This window comes from Salvelinus fontinalis, unplaced genomic scaffold (genome assembly GCF_029448725.1).
Source record: "Salvelinus fontinalis isolate EN_2023a unplaced genomic scaffold, ASM2944872v1 scaffold_1333, whole genome shotgun sequence".
Taxonomy (NCBI): Eukaryota; Metazoa; Chordata; class Actinopteri; order Salmoniformes; family Salmonidae; genus Salvelinus; species Salvelinus fontinalis.
The window spans coordinates 14454-34237 of record NW_026601542.1 but is presented as its reverse complement, the minus strand read 5'-3'; the positions used below and the strand labels follow the sequence as shown (position 1 = coordinate 34237).

Here is a 19784-nt window from a genome sequence, read left to right as displayed (position 1 = left end):
GCTATAAGAGAGAGGACAACCTGACCCCTACTGCTATAAGAGAGAGGACAACCTGACCCCTACTGCTATAAGAGAGAGGACAACCTGACCCTACTGCTATAAGAGAGAGGACAACCTGACCCCTACTGCTATAAGAGAGAGGACAACCTGACCCCTACTGCTATAAGAGAGAGGACAACCTGACCCCTACTGCTATAAGAGAGAGGACAACCTGACCCCTACTGCTATAAGAGAGAGGACAACCTGACCCCTACTGCTATAAGAGAGAGGACAACCTGACCCCTACTGCTATAAGAGAGAGGACAACCTGACCCCTACTGCTATAAGAGAGAGGACAACCTGACCCCTACTGCTATAAGAGAGAGGACAACCTGACCCCTACTGCTATAAGAGAGAGGACAACCTGACCCCTACTGCTATAAGAGAGAGGACAACCTGACCCCTACTGCTATAAGAGAGAGGACAACCTGACCCCTACTGCTATAAGAGAGAGGACAACCTGACCCTACTGCTATAAGAGAGAGGACAACCTGACCCCTACTGCTATAAGAGAGAGGACAACCTGACCCCTACTGCTATAAGAGAGAGGACAACCTGACCCCTACTGCTATAAGAGAGAGGACAACCTGACCCCTACTGCTATAAGAGAGAGGACAACCTGACCCCTACTGCTATAAGAGAGAGGACAACCTGACCCCTACTGCTATAAGAGAGAGGACAACCTGACCCCTACTGCTATAAGAGAGAGGACAACCTGACCCCTACTGCTATAAGAGAGAGGACAACCTGACCCCTACTGCTATAAGAGAGAGGACAACCTGACCCCTACTGCTATAAGAGAGAGGACAACCTGACCCCTACTGCTATAAGAGAGAGGACAACCTGACCCCTACTGCTATAAGAGAGAGGACAACCTGACCCCTACTGCTATAAGAGAGAGGACAACCTGACCCCTACTGCTATAAGAGAGAGGACAACCTGACCCCTACTGCTATAAGAGAGAGGACAACCTGACCCCTACTGCTATAAGAGAGAGGACAACCTGACCCCTACTGCTATAAGAGAGAGGACAACCTGACCCCTACTGCTATAAGAGAGAGGACAACCTGACCCCTACTGCTATAAGAGAGAGGACAACCTGACCCCTACTGCTATAAGAGAGAGGACAACCTGACCCCTACTGCTATAAGAGAGAGGACAACCTGACCCCTACTGCTATAAGAGAGAGGACAACCTGACCCCTACTGCTATAAGAGAGAGGACAACCTGACCCCTACTGCTATAAGAGAGAGGACAACCTGACCCCTACTGCTATAAGAGAGAGGACAACCTGACCCCTACTGCTATAAGAGAGAGGACAACCTGACCCCTACTGCTATAAGAGAGAGGACAACCTGACCCCTACTGCTATAAGAGAGAGGACAACCTGACCCCTACTGCTATAAGAGAGAGGACAACCTGACCCCTACTGCTATAAGAGAGAGGACAACCTGACCCCTACTGCTATAAGAGAGAGGACAACCTGACCCCTACTGCTATAAGAGAGAGGACAACCTGACCCCTACTGCTATAAGAGAGAGGACAACCTGACCCCTACTGCTATAAGAGAGAGGACAACCTGACCCCTACTGCTATAAGAGAGAGGACAACCTGACCCTACTGCTATAAGAGAGAGGACAACCTGACCCCTACTGCTATAAGAGAGGACAACCTGACCCCTACTGCTATAAGAGAGGACAACCTGACCCTACTGCTATAAGAGAGAGGACAACCTGACCCTACTGCTATAAGAGAGAGGACAACCTGACCCCTACTGCTATAAGAGAGAGGACAACCTGACCCTACTGCTGGGTTAACAGTCACACTACCCACCCAGAAATACTGGGGTTAACAGTCACACTACCCACCCAGAAATACTGGGGTTAACAGTCACACCACCCACCCAGAAATACTGGGGTTAACAGTCACACTACCCACACAGAAATACACAACACACACACAGAGAGGGCTTTAGAGAGACCCACACAGAGAGAGGACTTTAGAGAGACCCACACAGAGAGAGGACTTTAGAGAGACCCACAGAGAGAGGACTTAAGAGAGACCCACACAGAGAGAGGACTTTAGAGAGACCCACGCAGAGAGAGGACTTTAGAGAGACCCACACAGAGAGGACTTTAGAGAGACCCACACAGAGAGGGGACTTTAGAGAGACCCACACAGAGAGGGGACTTTAGAGAGACCCACACAGAGAGGGGACTTTAGAGAGACCCACACAGAGAGAGGACTTTAACAGAGACCCACACAGAGAGAGGACTTTAGAGAGACCCACACAGAGAGAGGACTTTAGAGAGACCCACACAGAGAGAGGACTTTAACAGAGACCCACGCAGAGAGGGGACTTTAGAGAGACCCACACAGAGAGCATACCTGTTTAGGACATTGGTTCTTACAGGACCCCAGATCAACTTTAGCCTCATCTTCAGCACTTCTGAACGTCCTAGAGAAAGGACAATAGATGTTGACAGACTGTGATATATAGATGTTGACAGACAGTGATATATAGATGTTGACAGACAGTGATGATAGATGTTGACAGACAGTGATATATAGATGTTGATAGACAGTGATATATAGATGTTGACAGACAGTGATGATAGATGTTGACAGACAGTGATAGATATTGACAGACTGTGATAGATATTGACAGACTGTGATATATAGATGTTGACAGACAGTGATATATAGATGTTGACAGACAGTGATGATAGATGTTGACAGACAGTGATGATAGATGTTGACAGACAGTGATGATAGATGTTTACAGACAGTGATATATAGATGTTGATAGACAGTGATATATAGATGTTGACAGACAGTGATGATAGATGTTGACAGACAGTGATATATAGATGTTGACAGACAGTGATATATAGATGTTGACAGACAGTGATAGATGTTGACAGACAGTGATATATAGATGTTGATAGACAGTGACATATAGATGTTGACAGACAGTGATATATAGATGTTGACAGACAGTGATATATAGATGTTGCCAGACAGAGATATATAGATGTTGACAGACATGGATAGATGTTGACAGACATGGATAGATGTTGACAGACATGGATAGATGTTGACAGACAGTGATATATAGATGTTGACAGACAGTGATAGATGTTGACAGACAGTGATATATAGATGTTGATAGACAGTGATATATAGATGTTGACAGACAGTGATATATAGATGTTGACAGACAGTGATATATAGATGTTGACAGACAGTGATATATAGATGTTGACAGACAATGATAGATGTTGACAGACAGTGATAGATGTTGACAGACAGTGATATATAGATGTTGACAGACAGCGACATATAGATGTTGACAGACAGCGATAGATGTTGACAGACAGTGATAGATGTTGACAGACAGTGATATATAGATGTTGACAGACAGTGATATATAGATGTTGACAGACAGTGATATATAGATGTTGACAGACAGTGATAGATGTTGACAGACAGTGATAGATGTTGACAGACAGCGATAGATGTTGACAGACAGCGATAGATGTTGACAGACAGTGATATATAGATGTTGACAGACAGTGATATATAGATGTTGACAGACAGTGATACATAGATGTTGACAGACAGTGATATATAGATGTTGACAGACAATGATATATAGATGTTGACAGACAGTGATAGATGTTGACAGACAGTGATAGATGTTGACAGACAGTGATATATAGATGTTGACAGACAATGATATATAGATGTTGACAGACAGTGATATATAGATGTTGACAGACAGTGATAGATGTTGACAGACAGTGATAGATGTTGACAGACAGCGATAGATGTTGACAGACAGTGATATATAGATGTTGACAGACAGTGATATATAGATGTTGACAGACAGTGATATATAGATGTTGACAGACAATGATATATAGATGTTGACAGACAGTGATACAGTTGAAGTCGGAAGTTTACAAACACCTTAGCCAAATACATTTAAACTCAGTTTTTCACAATTCCTGACATTTAATCCAAATAAAAATCCCTGTTTTAGGTCAGTTAGGATCACCACTTTATTTTAAGAATGTGAAATGTCAGAATAATAGTAGAGAGAATGATTTATTTCAGCTTTTATTTCTTTCATCACATTCCCAGTGGGTCAGAAGTTTACATCCACTCAATTAGTATTTGGTTGCGTTTCCTTTAAATTGTTTGATTTGGGTCAAACGCTTCGGGTAGACTTCCATAAGGGCCCTTTCAGGTTATGTCGATATAGGACTGGTTTTACTGTGGATATAGATACTTTTGTACCTGTTTCCTTCAGCATCTTCACAAGGTCCTTTGCTGTTGTTCTGGGATTGATTTGCACTTTTCGCACCAAAGTACGTTCATCTCTAGGAGACAGAACGCGTCTCCTTCCTGAGCGGTATGACGGCTGCGTGGTCCCATGATGTTTATACTTGCGTACTATTGTTTGTACAGATGAACGTGGTACCTTCAGGTGTTTGGTAATTGCTCCCAAGGATGAACCAGACTTGTGGAGGGCTCCAATTGTTTTTCTGAGGTCTTGGCTGATTTCTTCTGATTTTCCCATGACGTCAAGCAAAGAGGCACTGAGTTTGAAGGTAGGCCTTGAAATACATCCACAGGTACACCTCCAATTGACTCAAATTATGTCAATTAGCCTATCAGAAGCCTCTAAAGCCATGACATTATTTTCTGGAATTTTCCAAGCTGTTTAATGGCACAGTCAACTTAGTGTATGTAAACTTCTGACCCACTGGAATTGTGTTACAGTGAATTATAAGTGAAATAATCTGTCTGTAAACAATTGTTGGAAAAATGACATGTGTCATGAACAAAGTAGATGTTCTAACCGACTTGCCAAAACTATAGTTTGTTAACAAGAAATTTGTGGAGTGGTTGAAAAACGAGTATTAATGACTCCAACATAAGTGTATGTAAAGTTCCGACGTCAACTGTACTGTATCTAGATGTTGACAGAAAATGATAGTGATTGACGTTGACTGCTGAACTTCAGAGGATCCAACATAACTCTGAATGTTCATATCGTGTCATTGATTCTAGTAAATATGTGTACACCGTGTATGGTGTAAATGGATCTGTGGTACTGACTGACTGCAGGCTGATCTTCTAGTGTGTGTGTGTGTGTGTGTGTGTATGTGTGTAACGTACAGGCAGTCTATGTAGAGCAGGGAGATCTTGCAGTGACAGCGTTGTCGGGTCATCTGTTGGCAGGGGGGGCACGACCCCGGGTGGCATGGCAACGGGCACGGGTGGGGACAGCCAGGGGGGCGAGGGTTAACACACCCCTCCTCACACACCACACACTCTGGACCCGCCTGGACACAGAGAGAGAAGTTAACACACCCCTCCTCACACCACACACTCTGGACCCGCCTGGACACAGAGAGAGAGAGAAGTTAACACACCCCTCCTCACACCACACACTCTGGACCCGCCTGGACACAGAGAGAGAGAGAGAAGTTAACACACCCCTCCTCACACACCACACACTCTGGACCCGCCTGGACACAGAGAGAGAGAGAAGTTAACACACCCCTCCTCACACACCACACACTCTGGACCCGCCTGGACACAGAGAGAGAGAGAAGTTAACACACCCCTCCTCACACACCACACACTCTGGACCCGCCTGGACACAGAGAGAGAGAGAAGTTAACACACCCCTCCTCACACACCACACACTCTGGACCCGCCTGGACACAGAGAGAGAGAGAAGTTAACACACCCCTCCTCACACACCACACACTCTGGACCCGCCTGGACACAGAGAGAGAGAAGTTAACACACCCCTCCTCACACACCACACACTCTGGACCCGCCTGGACACAGAGAGAGAAGTTAACACACCCCTCCTCACACACCACACACTCTGGACCCGCCTGGACACAGAGAGAGAGAGAGAAGTTAACACACCCCTCCTCACACACCACACACTCTGGACCCGCCTGGACACAGAGAGAGAGAGAGAGAAGTTAACACACCCCTCCTCACACACCACACACTCTGGACCCGCCTGGACACAGAGAGAGAGAGAGAAGTTAACACACCCCTCACACACCACACACTCTGGACCCGCCTGGACACAGAGAGAGAGAGAAGTTAACACACCCCTCCTCACACACCACACACTCTGGACCCGCCTGGACACAGAGAGAGAGAGAAGTTAACACACCCCTCCTCACACACCACACACTCTGGACCCGCCTGGACACAGAGAGAGAAGTTAACACACCCCTCACACACCACACACTCTGGACCCGCCTGGACACAGAGAGAGAGAGAAGTTAACACACCCCTCCTCACACACCACACACTCTGGACCCGCCTGGACACAGAGAGAGAGAGAAGTTAACACACCCCTCCTCACACACCACACACTCTGGACCCGCCTGGACACAGAGAGAGAAGTTAACACACCCCTCCTCACACCACACACTCTGGACCCGCCTGGACACAGAGAGAGAAGTTAACACACCCCTCCTCACACACCACACACTCTGGACCCGCCTGGACACAGAGAGAGAGAGAAGTTAACACACCCCTCCTCACACCACACACTCTGGACCCGCCTGGACACAGAGAGAGAGAGAGAAGTTAACACACCCCTCCTCACACACCACACACTCTGGACCCGCCTGGACACAGAGAGAGAGAGAAGTTAACACACCCCTCCTCACACACCACACACTCTGGACCCGCCTGGACACAGAGAGAGAGAGAAGTTAACACACCCCTCCTCACACACCACACACTCTGGACCCGCCTGGACACAGAGAGAGAGAGAAGTTAACACACCCCTCACACACCACACACTCTGGACCCGCCTGGACACAGAGAGAGAAGTTAACACACCCCTCCTCACACCACACACTCTGGACCCGCCTGGACACAGAGAGAGAGAGAAGTTAACACACCCCTCACACCACACACTCTGGACCCGCCTGGACACAGAGAGAAGTTAACACACCCCTCCTCACACAGGGGGAAGACGGAGGGAGGGGTATGAAAAGGAGAGAGAGGGAGAGAGAGGAGGGAGAGAGAGGAGGGAGAGAGAGGAGGGAGAGAGAGGAGGGAGAGAAAGAGAGGCAGAGAGAGGAGGGAGAGAGAGGAGGAGGGAGAGAGAGGAGGGAGAGGAGGAGGGAGGGAGGGAGAGAGAGGAGGAGGGAGAGGAGGAGGGAGGGAGAGAGAGGAGGAGGGAGAGATGTTAGAGAGGTTAAAGGGCAATCTGGCATGGGTACATTTAAATCAATATACACACGGATCTGCCGTTGCTGACAGGTGTATAAAATTGAGCACACAGCCATGCAATCTCCATAGACAAACATTGTCAGTAGAATGACCTTACTGAAGAGCTCAGGGACTTTCAACGTGGCACTGTCATAGGATGCCACCTTTCCAACAAGTCAGTTTGTCAAATTTCTGCTCTGCTTGAGCTGCCCCCGGTCAACTGCCCCGGTCAACTGCCCCGGTCAACTGTAAGTGCTGTTATTGTGAAGTGGAAACGACTAGGAGCAACAACGGCTCAGCCGCGACGTGGTAGGCCACACAAGCTCACAGAACGGGACCGCCGAGTGCTGAAGCGCGTAGGTGGTAAGAATCGTCTGTCCTCGGTTGCAACACTCACTACAGAGTTGCAAACTGCCTCTGGAAGCAACGTCAGCACAATAACTGTCCAGGAGCTTCATGAAATGGGTTTCCATGGCCGAGCAGCCGCACACAAGCCTAAGATCACCATGCGCAATGCTAAGCATCGGCTGGAGAGGTGTAAAGCTCGCCACCATTGGACTCTGGAGCAGTGGAAACGCGTTCTCTGGAGTGATGAATCACTCTTCACCATCAGAGACTCCGACGGATGAATCTGGGTTTGACGGATGCCAGGAGAACGCTACCTGCCCCAATGCACAGAGCCAACTGTAAAGTTTGGTTCGAGGACTAATGGTTTGGGGATGTTTTTCTTTGTTCGGGCCCCTTAGTTCCAGTTAAGGGAAATCTAAATGCCACGGGATACAATGACATTCTAGATGATTCTGTGCTTCCAACAGTTTGGAGAAGGCCCTTTCCTGTTTCAGCATGACAATGCCTCTGGGCACAAAGCGAGGTTCATACAGAAATAGTTTATCGGGGCCTACCGAGTGGCATAGCGGTCTAAGGCATCGCAGCAATGCTTGAGGCGTCACTACAGACCCGGGTTTGATCCCAGATGGGAGGTGGCGTCCGGATTAGGGGGGGGTTTGGCCAGCTGGGATGTCCTTGTCCGGGTTAGGGGAGGGTTTGGCCAGCTGGGATGTCCTTGTCCGGGTTAGGGGAGGGTTTGGCCAGCTGGGATGTCCTTGTCCGGATTAGGAGAGGGTTTGGCCAGCTGGGATGTCCTTGTGGCGGGTTAGGGGAGGGTTTGGCCAGCTGGGATGTCCTTGTCCGGGTTAGGGGAGGGTTTGGCCAGCTGGGATGTCCTTGTCCGGGTTAGGGGAGGGTTTGGCCAGCTGGGATGTCCTTGTCCGGGTTAGGGGAGGGTTTGGCCAGCTGGGATGTCCTTGTCCGGGTTAGGGGAGGGTTTGGCCAGCTGGGATGTCCTTGTCCGGGTTAGGGGAGGGTTTGGCCAGCTGGGATGTCCTTGTCCGGGTTAGGGGAGGGTTTGGCCAGCTGGGATGTCCTTGTTCGGGTTAGGGGAGGGTTTGGCCAGCTGGGATGTCCTTGTTCGGGTTAGGGGAGGGTTTGGCCAGCTGGGATGTCCTTGTCCGGGTTAGGGGAGGGTTTGGCCAGCTGGGATGTCCTTGTCCGGGTTAGGGGAGGGTTTGGCCAGCTGGGATGTCCTTGTGCGGGTTAGGGGAGGGTTTGGCCAGCTGGGATGTCCTTGTCCGGGTTAGGGGAGGGTTTGGCCAGCTGGGATGTCCTTGTCCGGGTTAGGGGAGGGTTTGGCCAGCTGGGATGTCCTTGTCCGGGTTAGGGGAGGGTTTGGCCAGCTGGGATGTCCTTGTCCGGGTTAGGGGAGGGTTTGGCCAGCTGGGATGTCCTTGTCCGGGTTAGGGGAGGGTTTGGCCAGCTGGGATGTCCTTGTCCGGGTTAGGGGAGGGTTTGGCCAGCTGGGATGTCCTTGTCCGGGTTAGGGGAGGGTTTGGCCAGCTGGGATGTCCTTGTCCGGGTTAGGGGAGGGTTTGGCCAGCTGGGATGTCCTTGTCCGGGTTAGGGGGGGGTTTGGCCAGCTGGGATGTCCTTGTCCGGGTTAGGGGAGGGTTTGGCCAGCTGGGATGTCCTTGTCCGGGTTAGGGGAGGGTTTGGCCAGCTGGGATGTCCTTGTCCGGGTTAGGGGAGGGTTTGGCCAGCTGGGATGTCCTTGTCCGGGTTAGGGGAGGATTTGGCCAGCTGAGATGTCCTTGTCCGGGTTAGGGGAGGGTTTGGCCAGCTGGGATGTCCTTGTCCGGGTTAGGGGAGGGTTTGGCCAGCTGGAATGTCCTTGTCCGGGTTAGGGGAGGGTTTGGCCAGCTGGGATGTCCTTGTCCGGGTTAGGGGAGGGTTTGGCCAGCTGGGATGTCCTTGTCCGGGTTAGGGGAGGATTTGGCCAGCTGAGATGTCCTTGTCCGGGTTAGGGGAGGGTTTGGCCAGCTGGGATGTCCTTGTCCGGGTTAGGGGAGGGTTTGGCCAGCTGGGATGTCCTTGTCCGGGTTAGGGGAGGGTTTGGCCAGCTGGGATGTCCTTGTGCGGGTTAGGGGAGGGTTTGGCCAGCTGGGATGTCCTTGTCCGGGTTAGGGGAGGGTTTGGCCAGCTGGGATGTCCTTGTCCGGGTTAGGGGAGGGTTTGGCCAGCTGGGATGTCCTTGTCCGGGTTAGGGGAGGGTTTGGCCAGCTGGGATGTCCTTGTCCGGGTTAGGGGAGGGTTTGGCCAGCTGGGATGTCCTTGTCCGGGTTAGGGGAGGGTTTGGCCAGCTGGGATGTCCTTGTCCGGGTTAGGGGAGGGTTTGGCCAGCTGGGATGTCCTTGTCCGGGTTAGGGGAGGGTTTGGCCAGCTGGGATGTCCTTGTTCGGGTTAGGGGAGGGTTTGGCCAGCTGGGATGTCCTTGTCCGGGTTAGGGGGGGGTTTGGCCAGCTGGGATGTCCTTGTCCGGGTTAGGGGAGGGTTTGGCCAGCTTGGATGTCCTTGTCCGGGTTAGGGGAGGGTTTGGCCAGCTGGGATGTCCTTGTCCGGGTTAGGGGAGGGTTTGGCCAGCTGGGATGTCCTTGTCCGGGTTAGGGGAGGGTTTGGCCAGCTGGGATGTCCTTGTCCGGGTTAGGGGAGGATTTGGCCAGCTGAGATGTCCTTGTCCGGGTTAGGGGAGGGTTTGGCCAGCTGGGATGTCCTTGTCCGGGTTAGGGGAGGGTTTGGCCAGCTGGGATGTCCTTGTCCGGGTTAGGGGAGGGTTTGGCCAGCTGGGATGTCCTTGTCCGGGTTAGGGGAGGGTTTGGCCAGCTGGGATGTCCTTGTCCGGGTTAGGGGAGGGTTTGGCCAGCTGGGATGTCCTTGTCCGGGTTAGGGGAGGGTTTGGCCAGCTGGGATGTCCTTGTCCGGGTTAGGGGAGGGTTTGGCCAGCTGGGATGTCCTTGTCCGGGTTAGGGGAGGGTTTGGCCAGCTGGGATGTCCTTGTCCGGGTTAGGGGAGGGTTTGGCCAGCTGGGATGTCCTTGTCCGGGTTAGGGGAGGGTTTGGCCAGCTGGGATGTCCTTGTCCGGGTTAGGGGAGGGTTTGGCCAGCTGGGATGTCCTTGTGCGGGTTAGGGGAGGGTTTGGCCAGCTGGGATGTCCTTGTCCGGGTTAGGGGAGGATTTGGCCAGCTGGGATGTCCTTGTCCGGGTTAGGGGAGGATTTGGCCAGCTGGGATGTCCTTGTCCGGGTTAGGGGAGGGTTTGGCCAGCTGGGATGTCCTTGTCCGGGTTAGGGGAGGGTTTGGCCAGCTGGGATGTCCTTGTTCGGGTTAGGGGAGGGTTTGGCCAGCTGGGATGTCCTTGTTCGGGTTAGGGGTGGGTTTGGCCAGCTGGGATGTCCTTGTCCGGGTTAGGGGAGGGTTTGGCCAGCTGGGATGTCCTTGTTCGGGTTAGGGGAGGGTTTGGCCAGCTGGGATGTCCTTGTCCGGGTTAGAGGAGGGTTTGGCCAGCTGGGATGTCCTTGTCCGGGTTAGAGGAGGGTTTGGCCAGCTGGGATGTCCTTGTCCGGATTAGGGGAGGGTTTGGCCAGCTGGGATGTCCTTGTCCGGGTTAGGGGAGGGTTTGGCCAGCTGGGATGTCCTTGTCCGGGTTAGGGGAGGGTTTGGCCAGCTGGGATGTCCTTGTCCGGGTTAGGGGAGGGTTTGGCCAGCTGGGATGTCCTTGTGGCGCATGCTGAAACGGTCGCCAGTTGTACAGCGCTTCCTCCGACTCATTGGTGCAGCTGGCTTCCGCGTTAAGTACACAGTGTGTCAAGAAGCAGTGCGGCTTGGCAGGGTCGTGTGTTGGAGGACGCATGGCTCTCGACCATCACCTCTCCCGAGTCCGTACGGGAGTTGCAAGGGATGGGACAAGACTGTAACTACCAATTGGATATCACGAAATTGGGGAGAAAAAAGGGAGTAAAAAGTAAAATTGTGTGGAAGAACTTAACTGGCCTGCACAGAGCCCTGACCTCAACCCCATTTAACACCTTTGGGATGAATTGGAACGCCGACTGCGAGCCAGGCCTAATCACCCAACATCAAATAATATAGAATACAGAATACAGTGAAATGCTTACGTACGAGCCCCTAACCAACAGTGCAGCTTAAAAAAATAAGGATAAGAATAAGAGATAAAAGTAACAAGTAATTAAAGAGCAGCAGTGAAATAACAATAATGAGACTATATACAGGGGGCAACCGGTTAGTTGAGGTAATATGTACATGTAGGTAGTTATTAAAGTGACTATGCACAGATGACAACAGAGAGTAGCAGTGGTGAGTGGAGGTACAATGCAAATAGTCTGGGTAGCCATTTGATTAGATGTTCAGGAGTCTTATGGCTTGGAGGTAGAAGCTGTTTAGGAGACTTTGGACCTAGACTTGGCACTCCGGTACCGCTTACCGTGCGGTAGCAAAGAGAACAGTCTTTGACTATGAATAGGGTGGCTGGAGTCCTTTTTTAGGGCCTTCCTCTGACACCGCCAGGTACAGAGGTCCTGGATGGCAGGCAGCTTAGCCCCAGTGATGTACTGGGCCGTACACACTACCCTCTGTAGTGCCTTGCGGTCGGAGACTGAGCAGTTGCCATACCAGGCAGTGATACAACCGGTCAGGATGCTCTCGATGGTGCAGATGAAGAATCTTTTGAGGATCTGAGGACCCATGCCAAATCTTTTCAGTCTCCTGAGGGGGAATAGGTTATGTCGTGCCCTCTTCACGATTGTCTTGGTGTGCTTGGACCATGATAGTTTGTTGGTGATGTGGACACCAAGGAACTCTCAACCTGCTCCACTGCTGCCCCGTCGATGAGAATGGGGGCGTGCTCGGTCCTCTTTTTCCTGTAGTCAACAACCATCTACTTTGTCTTGATCACGTTGAGGGAAAGGTTGTTGTCCTGGCACCACACGGCCAGGTCTCTGACCTCTTCCCTATAGGCTGTCTCGTTGATATCGGTGATCAGATCTACCACTGTTGTTTTTGGCAAATTTAATGACGGTGTTGGAGTCGTGTCTGGCCGTGCAGTCATGAGTAAACAGGGAGTAGAGGAGGGGGCTGAGCACGCACCCCTGAGGGTGTTGAAGATCAACGTGACGGATGTGTCAGTCCCCGACCTCACTAATGCTCTTGTGGCTGAATGGAAGAAAGTCCCCCGCAGCAATGTTCCAACATCTAGTGGAAAGCCTTCCCAGAAGAGTGGAGGCTGTTATAGCAGCAATGTTCCAACATCTAGTGGAAAGCCTTCCCAGAAGAGTGGAGGCTGTTATAGCAGCAATGTTCCAACATCTAGTGGAAAGCCTTCCCAGAAGAGTGGAGGCTGTTATAGCAGCAATGTTCCAACATCTAGTGGAAAGCCTTCCCAGAAGAGTGGAGGCTGTTACAGCAGCAATGTTCCAACGTCTAGTGGAAAGCCTTCCCAGAAGAGTGGAGGCTGTTACAGCAGCAATGTTCCAACGTCTAGTGGAAAGCCTTCCCAGAAGAGTGGAGGCTGTTATAGCAGCAATGTTCCAACATCTAGTGGAAAGCCTTCCCAGAAGAGTGGAGGCTGTTATAGCAGCAATGTTCCAACATCTAGTGGAAAGCCTTCCCAGAAGAGTGGAGGCTGTTATAGCAGCAATGTTCCAACATCTAGTGGAAAGCCTTCCCAGAAGAGTGGAGGCTGTTATAGCAGCAATGTTCCAACATCTAGTGGAAAGCCTTCCCAGAAGAGTGGAGGCTGTTACAGCAGCAATGTTCCAACGTCTAGTGGAAAGCCTTCCCAGAAGAGTGGAGGCTGTTACAGCAGCAATGTTCCAACGTCTAGTGGAAAGCCTTCCCAGAAGAGTGGAGGCTGTTATAGCAGCAATGTTCCAACATCTAGTGGAAAGCCTTCCCAGAAGAGTGGAGGCTGTTACAGCAGCAATGTTCCAACATCTAGTGGAAAGCCTTCCCAGAAGAGTGGAGGCTGTTATAGCAGCAATGTTCCAACATCTAGTGGAAAGCCTTCCCAGAAGAGTGGAGGCTGTTACAGCAGCAATGTTCCATCATCTAGTGGAAAGCCTTCCCAGAAGAGTGGAGGCTGTTATAGCAGCAATGTTCCATCATCTAGTGGAAAGCCTTCCCAGAAGAGTGGAGGCTGTTACAGCAGCAATGTTCCAACGTCTAGTGGAAAGCCTTCCCAGAAGAGTGGAGGCTGTTATAGCAGCAATGTTCCAACATCTAGTGGAAAGCCTTCCCAGAAGAGTGGAGGCTGTTACAGCAGCAATGTTCCAACATCTAGTGGAAAGCCTTCCCAGAAGAGTGGAGGCTGTTATAGCAGCAATGTTCCAACATCTAGTGGAAAGCCTTCCCAGAAGAGTGGAGGCTGTTACAGCAGCAATGTTCCAACATCTAGTGGAAAGCCTTCCCAGAAGAGTGGAGGCTGTTATAGCAGCAATGTTCCATCATCTAGTGGAAAGCCTTCCCAGAAGAGTGGAGGCTGTTACAGCAGCAATGTTCCATCATCTAGTGGAAAGCCTTCCCAGAAGAGTGGAGGCTGTTATAGCAGAAATGTTCCAACATCTAGTGGAAAGCCTTCCCAGAAGAGTGGAGGCTGTTATAGCAGCAATGTTCCAACATCTAGTGGAAAGCCTTCCCAGAAGAGTGGAGGCTGTTATAGCAGCAATGTTCCAACATCTAGTGGAAAGCCTTCCCAGAAGAGTGGAGGCTGTTATAGCAGCAATGTTCCAACATCTAGTGGAAAGCCTTCCCAGAAGAGTAGAGCAAAAATGGAGGACCAACTCCATATTAATGGCCATGATTTCTGAATGAGATGTTTGACGAGCAGTGTGTCCACATACTTATGGCCATGTAGTATATATCGATAATTATTCTCTAAGATGCCCCTTAGAGATCAACAGGACTTTGTCCCATTACATTTGAGTGGCTGCTTATCAGCTAAAACAGCCTGGATCCCATTGTCCCTTTAATATACTGTAGATAATCTATTGACTACAGTCAGATGGACAGGCCATGTATAATAATACAACAGACACTTTCATCACTAGTCAACACAAACATCTGTAGTGACGGGAGAAATACAACTGATAGTTACATATCGGGACGTTATTTTTGATGATCTATCGTATCGTTTTGACAATATGGCAATATTATTTATATGATTTAATATGATTTATTTGCGCTAGTTGGCTGTACCTGCACCACAAGGCCACTATCGTTCTTTCACAGCTGTTTCTCCATCTTGGTTTTAAATAAGGAGCCCATTTTGTTTTCAGCACTTTAATTTCCATGACTGATTAAAACCCGGTTTTCTTCTGTCCGTCTGAAGCTGATACTGAGAACAATATGTTTGGAAGATCAAATCGCAGAAACATATTCAACTGTCAAAATCACAATACGTATCGTATCATGAGGTCCCTGGCAATCCCCAGCCCTGATAATCTGTGTACACACACACACACACACACACACACACACACACACACACACACACACACACACACACACACACACACACACACACACACACACACACACGCACGTGTTGTGATAAAGTTCATCGCCAAATTCGGCCATCGCCAGCCTCTCCACCAATCACGACACAGGACTTAGTGCCATGCTGTGATGTCACAAGAGCATTCCACAGTGGAAAGTTCCAGAACGAGCATAGAGACGATCCAAGATGGAGGCGAGAGCGTTGGTCCGCCATATTCCGGTGCACAGGAGGCTGTGATGTCACAGGGGGTAGAATGAGCTCGGGGGGCATTCCGTTCGCAGACAACAACAAAAAAAAATTGCGTTTGTCCTTCCTGTAAAGACAAACTGTTTGTGTGCAGGAGAGGAGGGGTGCTTCAAAAAGGGTTTCTCCACGTCTCCACCTGATCCTAACGAGCGTTGCTGAACGGAAAGACAGAATCCCTTGTCCCCATCGTCCCCAGCACTATCACCTCTCCGTGTTAACCGTGTCAGTCTGGTATCAGAGGTGGTAATACTAGGTCCCGTCTACCCCAGAGTAACAACGTACTGCGCGACAGGAACACAGAAGCAATACATTACATTACATTTAAGTCATTTAGCAGACGCTCTTATCCAGAGCGACTTACAAGTACATACATTCATACTTTTTTTGTACTGGCCCCCCGTGGGAATCGAACCCACAACCCTGGCGTTGCAAGCGCCATGCTCTACCAACTGAGCTACACGGGACTGCAATCATGTGAGACATTCCGCAAACGCTTGGAATATTTCACTCTGCCCTGGAATACATTCCCTCTGAATGTAACCTTGGGAAACCGAGGGCTACGCTAAACACACACACACACACACACACACACACACACACACACACACGTACAGATGCACTGACCCAGGAACGCCCAGGTAGGCTTCACCTAATGCCTTTAAATCACCAGATACCTGAACACTGGACCTCTCCGCTGTTAACTGTTCCAGTGACTGAAGACAGGTTCACGTGTGTGTGTGTGTGTGTGTGTGTGTGTGTGTGTGTGTGTTAGGGAAAGTAATTGAAGACTATTATAGGCAGTGCCTTCACAGAGCATTCATAACCCTTCATAACCTCCTTCACGTATTACACATGTTCTGGTTACAGCCTGAATTCACCCCATAGGAGACGAGGGGAGGGGGAGAGAAGGAGATGAGGGGGCGCAAAGGAGATGAGGGGGAGCAAGGGAGACGAGGGGGAGCAAAGGAGACGAGGGGGAGCAAAGGAGACGAGGGGGAGCAAAGGAGACGAGGGGGAGCAAAGGAGACGAGGGGGAGCAAAGGAGACGAGGGGGAGCGAAGGAGACGAGGGGGAGCGAAGGAGACGAGGGGGAGCGAAGGAGACGAGGGGGAGAGAAGGAGACGAGGGGGAGCAAAGGAGACGAGGGGGAGAGAAGGAGACGAGGGGGAGCAAAGGAGACGAGGGGGAGAGAAGGAGACGAGGGGGAGAGAAGGAGACGAGGGGGAGCAAAGGAGACGAGGGGGAGAGAAGGAGACGAGGGGGAGAGAAGGAGACGAGGGGGAGCGAAGGAGACGAGGCGGAGCAAAGGAGACGAGGGGGAGCAAAGGAGACGAGGGGGAGCAAAGGAGACGAGGGGGAGCAAAGGAGACGAGGGGGAGCAAAGGAGACGAGGGGGAGCAAAGGAGACGAGGGGGAGCAAAGGAGACGAGGGGGAGCAAAGGAGACGAGGGGGAGCGAAGGAGACGAGGGGGAGCGAAGGAGACGAGGGGGAGCCGAGGGGGAGCAAAGGAGACGAGGGGAGGGAGGGGGGCAAAGGAGCCGAGGGGAGGGGGAGCAAAGGAGCCGAGGGGGAGCAAAGGAGACGAGGGGAGGGGAGCAAAGGAGACGAGGGGAGGGGAGCAAAGGAGACGAGGGGAGGGGAGCAAAGGAGACGAGGGGAGGGGAGCAAAGGAGACGAGGGGAGGGGAGCAAAGGAGACGAGGGGAGGGGAGCAAAGGAGACGAGGGGGAGCAAAGGAGACGAGGGGGGGCAAAGGAGACGAGGGGAGGGGGGCAAAGGAGACGAGGGGAGGGGGGCAAAGGAGACGAGGAGAGGGGAGCAAAGGAGACGAGGGGAGGGGGAGCAAAGGAGACGAGGGGAGGGGGAGCAAAGGAGACGAGGGGGAGCAAAGGAGACGAGGGGAGGGGGAGCAAAGGAGACGAGGGGGAGCAAAGGAGACGAGGGGAGGGGGAGCAAAGGAGACGAGGGGGAGCAAAGGAGACGAGGGGAGGGGAGCAAAGGAGACGAGGGGAGGGGAGCAAAGGAGACGAGGGGAGGGGAGCAAAGGAGACGAGGGGAGGGGAGCAAAGGAGACGAGGGGAGGGGAGCAAAGGAGACGAGGGGGAGCAAAGGAGACGAGGGGGAGCAAAGGAGACGAGGGGGAGCAAAGGAGACGAGGGGAGCAAAGGAGACGAGGGGGAGCAAAGGAGACGAGGGGAGGGGAGCAAAGGAGACGAGGGGGAGCAAAGGAGACGAGGGGAGGGGAGCAAAGGAGACGAGGGGGAGCAAAGGAGACGAGGGGGAGCAAAGGAGACGAGGGGGAGCAAAGGAGACGAGGGGGAGCAAAGGAGACGAGGGGGAGCAAAGGAGACGAGGGGAGGGGAGCAAAGGAGACGAGGGGAGGGAGGGGGGCAAAGGAGACGAGGGGAGGGAGGGGAGCAAAGGAGACGAGGGGAGGGGGAGCAAAGGAGACGAGGGGAGGGGGAGCAAAGGAGACGAGGGGAGGGGGAGCAAAGGAGACGAGGGGAGGGGGAGCAAAGGAGACGAGGGGAGGGGGAGCAAAGGAGACGAGGGGAGGGGGAGCAAAGGAGACGAGGGAAGGGGGAGCAAAGGAGACGAGGGGAGGGGGAGCAAAGGAGCCGAGGGGAGGGGAGCAAAGGAGACGAGGGGAGGGGGAGCAAAGGAGACGAGGGGAGGGGAGCAAAGGAGACGAGGGGGAGCAAAGGAGACGAGGGGGAGCAAAGGAGACGAGGGGGAGCAAAGGAGACGAGGGGGAGCAAAGGAGACGAGGGGGAGCAAAGGAGACGAGGGGAGGGAGGGGGGCAAAGGAGACGAGACGAGGGGAGCAAAGGAGACGAGGGGGAGCAAAGGAGACGAGGGGGAGCAAAGGAGACGAGGGGGAGCAAAGGAGACGAGGGGGAGCAAAGGAGACGAGGGGGAGCAAAGGAGACGAGGGGGAGCAAAGGAGACGAGGGGGAGCAAAGTTTGGACACACCTACTCATTCAAGGGTTTTTCTTTTTAGGAGACGAGGGGGGGAGAAGGAGATGGGGGGAGGGGGAGAGAAGGAGAGAGAAGGGGATGAGGGGAGAGAAGGAGACAGACACACAAACCCTCCCGCCAACACAAACCGCCTGTCTACGTACCTGTAGTTTGTTGGTTGTCGCGGTGACACGGTGACAGTCCTTGCTGCAGCTGTGGTTACCACAGGTCAGGGTTCGACCACAGACGCGCTTACAGGAGAAAGGGCCTCGACGGTGGCATGGGACGGGGCTCACCTAACACACACATTATCAATACACACACATTATCAATACACACACACATTATCAATACACACACACATTATCAATACACACACACATTATCAATACACACACACATTATCAATACACACACACATTATCAATACACACACACATTATCAATACACACACACATTATCAATACACACACACATTATCAATACACACACACATTATCAATACACACACACACATTATCAATACACACACACATTATCAATACACACACACATTATCAATACACACACATTATCAATACACACACATTATCAATACACACACATTATCAATACACACACATTATGGATCCCCATTAGTTCCTGTCAAGACAGCAGCTACTCTTCCTGGGGTTTATTATGGATCCCCATTAGTTCCTGCCAAGGCAGCAGCTACTCTTCCTGGGGTTTATTATGGATCCCCATTAGTTCCTGCCAAGGCAGCAGCTACTCTTCCTGGGGTTTATTATGGATCCCCATTAGTTCCTGCCAAGGCAGCAGCTACTCTTCCTGGGGTTTATTATGGATCCCCATTAGTTCCTGCCAAGGCAGCAGCTACTCTTCCTGGGGTTTATTATGGATCCCCATTAGTTCCTGTCAAGACAGCAGCTACTCTTCCTGGGGTTTATTATGGATCCCCATTAGTTCCTGTCAAGACAGCAGCTACTCTTCCTGGGGTTTATTATGGATCCCCATTAGTTCCTGTCAAGACAGCAGCTACTCTTCCTGGGGTTTATTATGGATCCCCATTAGTTCCTGTCAAGACAGCAGCTACTCTTCCTGGGGTTTATTATGGATCCCCATTAGTTCCTGCCAAGACAGCAGCTACTCTTCCTGGGGTTTATTATGGATCCCCATTAGTTCCTGCCAAGGCAGCAGCTACTCTTCCTGGGGTTTATTATGGATCCCCATTAGTTCCTGTCAAGACAGCAGCTACTCTTCCTGGGGTTTATTATGGATCCCCATTAGTTCCTGCCAAGGCAGCAGCTACTCTTCCTGGGGTTTATTATGGATCCCCATTAGTTCCTGTCAAGACAGCAGCTACTCTTCCTGGGG

At 51.5% G+C, this 19784-nt stretch overlaps 1 long non-coding RNA gene across 1 annotated transcript; it reads right to left on the bottom strand.

Moving 5' to 3' along the window:
• Positions 1-1845: 1845 nt before the first annotated feature.
• LOC129849004 (uncharacterized) lies at positions 1846-19172 on the bottom strand. The gene is made up of 3 exons (XR_008758606.1): positions 18574-19172; positions 5227-5393; positions 1846-2497 (listed from the first exon to the last, which is right to left on the bottom strand). It is a non-coding gene; the product is annotated as an uncharacterized LOC129849004 (long non-coding RNA).
• Between the last annotated feature and the right edge of the window lie 612 nt (positions 19173-19784).